General features: G+C 40.8%; 1 long non-coding RNA gene across 1 annotated transcript; it reads right to left on the bottom strand.

Annotated features, from left to right (window-relative positions):
* Window positions 1-561: 561 nt before the first annotated feature.
* On the bottom strand, window positions 562-7,128 carry LOC115494704 (uncharacterized). The gene is made up of 2 exons (XR_012054800.1): window positions 6,310-7,128; window positions 562-4,018 (listed from the first exon to the last, which is right to left on the bottom strand). It is a non-coding gene; the product is annotated as an uncharacterized lncRNA (long non-coding RNA).
* Between the last annotated feature and the right edge of the window lie 349 nt (window positions 7,129-7,477).

Genomic DNA, 7,477 nt, shown 5'->3' with positions numbered 1-7,477 from the left:
GCTGTTCCTGCTCATGAGACTGGTTGTCTGTTATTATCTAGAAAACTTTTACTTTCCCTTCCATTAGTTATAGAACAAATTGCACAAACCTAAGAATATTTAATCACGTAAGGAACACCTAGTAAAAGTTTTTTGAAGACACAGTCAAGTAAGTTCAGATACCAACACTTTAACTGCTGTCAAATTTAATATACAACAATAGCTGGCATGTATTTTTAGTCTTATAAGTAAAGATTATTCATCATTTTAAAAGTATTTGCAAAAAAAAACCCCTCATACAGACTTTGAACAACAGAACAAACTATGGGAATAACATGCATAGGAAAATAACACATTGTATAATTCATTACATGGTTGGCTTACCTTTGTGATGGATAGAACAACTTCAGTGATTTATATGACTGGAAAATGATTCATCCAACTTTTATTTTAGCCCATAATGGTTAACTGTGTATGAGTTCCAATCTTAATTGCTGTTCCAGTGTTTCTTCCATAAATGAAGGCCATTCCCTTGGACTTCATGCATGGTATTATCTGGAAGTGCATGTTTTAATTTTAAAATTTGGAAATGACCATAATATTTGTAAGGCCAGGATGGATGGGCCTTGGAGCAACCTGGTCTAGAGGAAGGTGTCCCTGCCCATGGTAAGGGATTGGAACTGGGTGATCTTTAAGGTCCCTTCCAACTCAAACCATTCTATGATTCTGTGATGACTTTTATAAATATAGTGCATTCACAGACCCTCACCCTGATCTGCCAGAGCAGGATGAGGCCACTGGTGCTGTTTGTCTGAGTGCTGAGTGTTTCTGTCTGAGCTGGCCACTGGAGCCATCAGTGCATACACACATTTTACACATCTGTGGATGTGTCTGCTGGATCCAGGGGGCTGGAGCTGCAGCAGCCTCACCTCTGTGGGGCTACTGGATTTAGCAACTCCCAATCAGTTGCGAATCAGCCATGAAAATACTAGTCCTGAAAGGCAGGGCATGTTTTTATTAGAAGTGCAGGCTTTTGCAGGAAATAAATACCTGTTCATGGTAGAGGTGAAGAAAAGTGGGCCTGACTATGGGGTCCCATCTCTGCCCTGTTGTGGATGACAGCTCCAGGCACTCGCTGTATTTTCCAAGGTGGAAAAAAACAAGGGAGGTGGATTAGTAAAGCAATGTGGTGGTCAAGTGATAGAGCTAAAAGGGGTCTTCTGCCTGGAAATAATCCAGAAGCTCTGGGGGAGGAGAACACTTTCCCATGAGACAGGGTTAAATGGGCATTAAAAGGTCACTGCGATACCCTGTGCAGGAGTGGATTAAGAGCAGCTAAATTATTCCTCTTCAAGTGCTTGTCCAATTGGCTTTTAAATACAGCAGTGCCAAATTTCCATGGGGGATCTGTCCTCTTACTTGACTCTCCCTGCTGTTAGAAAGCTGTCCTACATATCAGGACATAGCAGGAATCAGAGTACGGTTTTATTCATGCCATTACCACAAGACTGTAAGAAGCCAAAGATTTTTAAGCCCACAGAGAAATAAAATGTATTTCAAGCTACCTTTTTTATTTCTACCTTCTTATGAAGTCTGGTGTTAAAGGGAAACTAGTGGAGCATCCCACAAAAAACATCACAGAAATTGTAACTGTTCCTCCTCTAGACGTGGCAAAGGCCAGATCTACCTGATAAATTCCAGTGTCAAAGTCATTGAAACAATGGTAAGAGTTGTTGTAATGAGACAGGAAATTTAGTGTTACAAAGAATGAGAAATAAAACTCTGTTACATGAGTTTTCCTTTAATAATTGTATATCAGAGAAGTGTTTCAGGGAAAAAAAAAAAAAGGAAACTAACACATTCCAGACAATTTTTTATATACTTTTGAAGAGAGGATAAACATTTTCCCTGAAATAATAAATTTCCTGTGGAAATATAAAACTCCTAAAAACATTTTGAATTAAAATTGTTGACCTCTTGTAAGTGAATGCTTCACTGCTTCTCCAGTCAGCGCAGTGAAAAGATCACCCACAATATCAGCAGCCACCTCCCAGAATAATCACAACTTCTTTCATGTCTTCCCTCTAATGAGCCTCCCCAAAGGCCCCTCTCAAACCAAGTATTTCAAGTGGTCTTTCTCTTTTCTGTGCCATTGATTGCCACAGAACCCAGAAGTTTAGACTTAGCACATACACCTTCTCAAAATAACTGTCTGGGGACTAAAAGATAGGGCTGTGGACATTGAGAGGTGGGCTAAAAATAATTACTTCCCCTCAAAAAGAAATTAATTTTACAACCCTTGCTCTGTGCTGGGCTTAGGCACTGTGCCAAGCAAAACTCAACTTAAGCATGTGTTTTGCCTTAAACAAACACTTAAAATGGATCTGGGGAATAAGAATGGATTTTGATTTAAGCACAGGCTTAAGTGCTTTGCTGAACCAAAAGCCTCAGTCCCTAACCTGTTGTTTACAGTTAGTCTTGGCATCTGCATTGCAATTTTAAGGACATACAAAGGTTAGTGGAAATACTGAGGTGGCTTTGCTCATTTTAGGTGAACCTGGCACACACGAAAGGATTTTAGGAGCATTTATAGCCCAAACCAGTAGGCTTTGTTGGCAACAAGCATCTTTCCCAATTATTTGGTACATTCTAAATGCATGGGTCATCAGACTGCAAAAAATACTCCCTGTCCACCATGTGGTAGAAGGGGAATTGGACACAGGAAAGGCAGGCAAAAGATAGCAAGCACTTAATTGCAACAGCCAAGGAGAGGCTTTCATCATGTGGCCATTCTGGATGACATTGGACATGCGACTGATTGGCACGGCATTATTTGGGTTTTTCACTTTGATCATAAAATTACCAGGAAAGGCTTAATGGAGTTATAAATATCTTGTTTCCATGAGAGTCCTGGGAGGATAATTATAGCACTGAAGTCTTTACAAAGATAGAGCATTTATAAAATGATATTATCTGAGGCCTCCAATGGATAATGTAGGGAATTCTGCACTCTATTCCCAGCTCCCCTATTGACTCATTGTGCTCTTTGGGTGAATCACTTCATCCCTCTTTCCTCACTCTGGGGTAATAATGACAATTACCTACTGCTGCAAAGTCTGTAGGGCTTAAAAGCTGTAAGTGTTGCTCCCACTCATCAGAGCACTCCTGCCTGGTTATTGATAGCAATGGCTGTCTGGAAGGCTTTGGATGAGCTACATGTTTTCCTGATGTGTGCTACTGGTAAATTACAGTACTTTTAAGAGTTACAGTCAAAACACTCAGGAGAAATATTTTAAATCTCTGAATTCACATTTTTTAAGAGGATAATGAAACAGCTGTCTTCAGAAATACTTTGCTTTTAATGCAAAGCTGGGCATTTAAAGACTATGGACAAGTTTCTTGTTGAGTGAAAAGACAACTTCCTTTCATAAAACCAACCCCTGTGGAGGAGCATTATCTAGAAGGCTGAGCAGCAGCTGCCTGTGAGTAGGAACTACATCTATGCTAACATTCCTAGCTGCACTTTTTCTGCTCTAGAGACACCATACATCATCTTTCTGGCTTTGAAAGAGGCAAGTGAGGAAAGAATGATGGCAAATGAGCAAATGACTGTCACATGGGATACTTTGCTTGAAGGCCCTAACATGGACTTTGGTTACAAAAACAAGAACTTCAGTGCTGGAGAGGAGATCCTACATCTCCCATCAATAGCACTGTAACAGCCCTGGCTGGGATTGCAAACAGCTCCTGATAAATTTGAGAGAGATCAGAGCTCTCTGATAGTGGATGGGCCTTTGGAGCTTTCTGTGCTTTTTTACAGTGGACTGACATGAAAATGAGCAGATCCCTAGCTGGAACAAAGTAGAACTACAGATGAGGAAATGGAATTGTTTTACCAAGCACTGAAATGACATTTCTATATGAATAGTCCTGACAACAAAATTGCCCATTTTTCCAAAATAGAAGCTCCTGCTCTGGAGCATGTGCACTCCTGGGGTGAAGGGAGGAGGAAAAGGCAACTTCATTACTTTTCAGGAATCTGCAAAACATAAACCAGGAGAGTCTGAATGTCTAAATTATCTATATGGACATTCTGCTTCTATAAAGCAACTTCTAGGTAGCCCACAAAGGCAGAAAATGCATTTTTTCCTGAGTGCATTTCTCAGATCATAACTGGGCAGAGAAATCTAAACCAAAGGAGGATCATGTTCTTTACAAAGCATTATGGAATGGAAAGATTTGGCATTCCCTTTTTTCCTGTGTCCTTGCTCAGAGGCAATTACCAGTGATTCCTGTAAAAATCTGACCCAAATAAGAGCTAAGAGAGGCTCTGTGGATGTGGTGCCTCAGCACTGCATGTCCAAACTACTCATGCTGTGGGATCTTGCACTGGTAAAGAGGATCCAAGCTGAAGATGGGGCTCTGTCACCTCTTCCCCTCAAAGGTCTCAATTGCCAGACTTGACTCATTTGAATTAAACACACTGGATTCATAGTGTTGTTCTTTGTAACTGCTGGCACAGATACATAGGCAGTCTTAAGGCACTGGCCTTTTAGCTGACTTTTATTCTGAAGACCATCAATGCTCAGAAAAGCATTGTGTCCTTCTGTTTGCTTGACACCTGAAGAAAATCAAGTGATTTCCAGTATCATGACATGGCCCTCTGAATGTTATTCCCAGGTTAAAATGGATGAGCAGCTTGAGATGCTTGAAGAGTTCTGCTCTTTAAGTAATTCACTAGAGCTGAAGATACTGCCTTTGATGCTCTTCTGCCCAAATCTTAATATTGTAATGTACTATTTTCAGCTTTTTTATAGAACTGGAATAATACACAGATTAAAAAAAAGGATAATTACTAGGGTGTTTTCAGGCATTAAAGCTGAGGTTTGGAGTTTCTTTTTCTGAGAAAATAAACCAAGGAATGTTTTACTATCTGAAAACCTGGCAACTGGTCCTTGCTTACCATGGAATAAAATCAAGCATCACTTTGTTAAAAGCCAGTTTCATCACAATGATCTAGTTGTTCCTTAAAATAATAAAGAGGCCTGAATCGGCAAGAGATGGTTTTATTCTGTCCTTTGGGTATTAATCAATATATGCAGCTAAATTTTCCAGCAGACACTGGCCTTGCAGCTTGATTCAGAAGTTTTGTGCACATGCACAGTTTGTACATTCACACAGTTTGTACAGGTGTGTGAGTCTGTAGGAAATGAGTTCTCTACACATTCACAAGCCAGGACAAATCCAGGTGCTTTGCTGCAATCACATCTGCCCTGAGCTGCCACGCCCTGGGAAGGAACATTTATCCCTCCACACAGAGACGTTCCAGCATTGGCATCTTTGTACAGGGGCCAAAGGTGGAAGCTGGGCAACGGATCTGGAAGTTGGGGCTGGCCTGCCTGCTGGGCTCTGAGCTCTCACAGCCTGGGAAGGTGCCATGCCACTGGGTGTCACAGCCTGGGAAGGTGCCATGCCACTGGGTGTCACAGCCTGGGAAGGTGCCATGCCACTGGGTGTCACAGCCTGGGAAGGTGCCATGCCACTGGGTGTCACAGCCTGGGAAAGTGCCATGCCACTGGGTGTCACAGCCTGGGAAGGTGCCATGCCACTAGATGTCTTGGTGGGCTGAATAAAACACTCATGGCACAGCAGGCTGATCCCCAAGGTGGCCCTGGAGCAGTCAAAGGCACAATTAGACTAGAAGCCCTGCTTCATCTTTCCCTTTTATCTCCCATTTACTGTTTCCATCCTCCCTAGGAACTTCAACAGTGCTCTTTTCCCCCCTTCCCAGTTCAGCTGTAAACTCAGTTTACATTTTCCTTCAGGTCTTTTAAGGCATCCAGGCTGCCAAATACCTGAAAAGTTTAATGCTGGAGTGCAACACTGCAAGGGTGAGCCTGGCAGATCAGTGCCTCAGTAGGAGATAACTCCTGAATGGACTGGCTGGCCCTTCTGGAGCTGTGTCACACTGCTGGGAGAGCAGGATTAGGGGGCAGATGTGGAAGGAGGACACTCCTTAGAGGTTGCTCTGCTGCAGTGACTCAGTGCTGTGGAAGCTGTGACTGCCCAAAAATACCTGTATCACCAAGACCATTTCCATTTTGCCATCCCCACTGCTCCCCTTGCACAAGGGCTGGCAGGACAGGGACACTGGCAGTCACTGATGTGATCTCTAGAAAATCAGTGCTAAAATATATAAAAGCAATGATACAAGCATTCTCAAAGATAAACTGTGTAAACAAACTATGTCTTAGTAGAAGTATTTAAAAATTAAGTTTTCACTTCTAGGCACAATTCAGGTTCAAAAATACAGTCTCAATTGTTACTTACCTGCTTGAACTGCTTATTTTCCATTAACTGGATGCGTATGTGGTGTCATGCTGACTAATAACACAGCCTTCTGCTTCCATGATACTCCAATTATGCCATCAGTAGTCACTTAAAAGTGCCAGAATAATGAATGAAAATTTCAGAGAAGAAAGAAAAACACAAGAAGCCTGAAGATTATGGATCACACTTAAGGAGACTGAAACATTCAATTTTTTAAAATGATCTCTCCATATAAACAAAGCTTCTTAAAATGACATTTTGGAAAGCCTTCCTGTGTCAATCTCCATAATTAAGGGTAAAGATTAATAAAAGGCAAAGAAATCTCATACAGTGGACTTCTCCATCAAACCTATCTAGCACTGCTTCAGAACCAGGGCTCCTAAATTCTGCTTCTCAACAATTAATAAAAATTAATTACCACAATATTTGCTTTAGAGGAGTAAATTGTGTCTTGCAGTCTGTGAATTACAGTCTGTGGCCTTCTAATTAGCACATATAAAAATAGAATTTCTAGTAGCTTTTTTATTTTCTTAGTTGTTTACATTCTTAAGCAAATTAAATAATATATTCATAAGCTCAGTCTGTATTCAGATACCTAAATAAGCATCTTGATTTTTAAGAGCACCTACAACTCTGAGTCACACAGTGCTCCTGAAAACCAGGCCATTTATTTAGGTGTCTATATTTAGGTACATGAGTTTGAAGTGTTTGGCTTGAGGTCACATAGCTATGGCTCATTGCATTTTTTTATTTCCATTTGGGTCATAATGGGCAAGTCACTTCTAATAATTCTCATCACAAATGTAAGAAATAGCAGGAGAGCTGGTAAGAATTACTTACTAAAAACCATAATGATGTTTAGCATTTCCTGAAAACACATGGAGTTTCATTCATGGGGAATTAAAATCTAAAAAAGATAGAAATCAGTGCATCAGAAAGGTAAGACAATGTGTTTAGAGACTAAATTTATGTTGTGGTTGAACTGTGCTCATTTCCTGGATTGAATTTTCTGACATCTTTGTCATTGCCTCTATAACCTTGTGACCATTTTGACAAGCCAGATGTTTCAGCTTCTTGTAGTTTGACTGGGTAAATCCTAGAAACCAAGTGTTTCTACTTGTTAACACATGGCAGCAAACCACAGTTTATTCTTGAGGAATTTGGGCTG

The sequence above is a fragment of the Taeniopygia guttata genome, chromosome 3 (genome assembly GCF_048771995.1).
Source record: "Taeniopygia guttata chromosome 3, bTaeGut7.mat, whole genome shotgun sequence".
In the NCBI taxonomy this organism is placed as follows: domain Eukaryota; kingdom Metazoa; phylum Chordata; class Aves; order Passeriformes; family Estrildidae; genus Taeniopygia; species Taeniopygia guttata.
The sequence above is the reverse complement of the archived record's forward strand: the minus strand, read 5'-3'. Positions and strand labels throughout refer to the sequence as shown.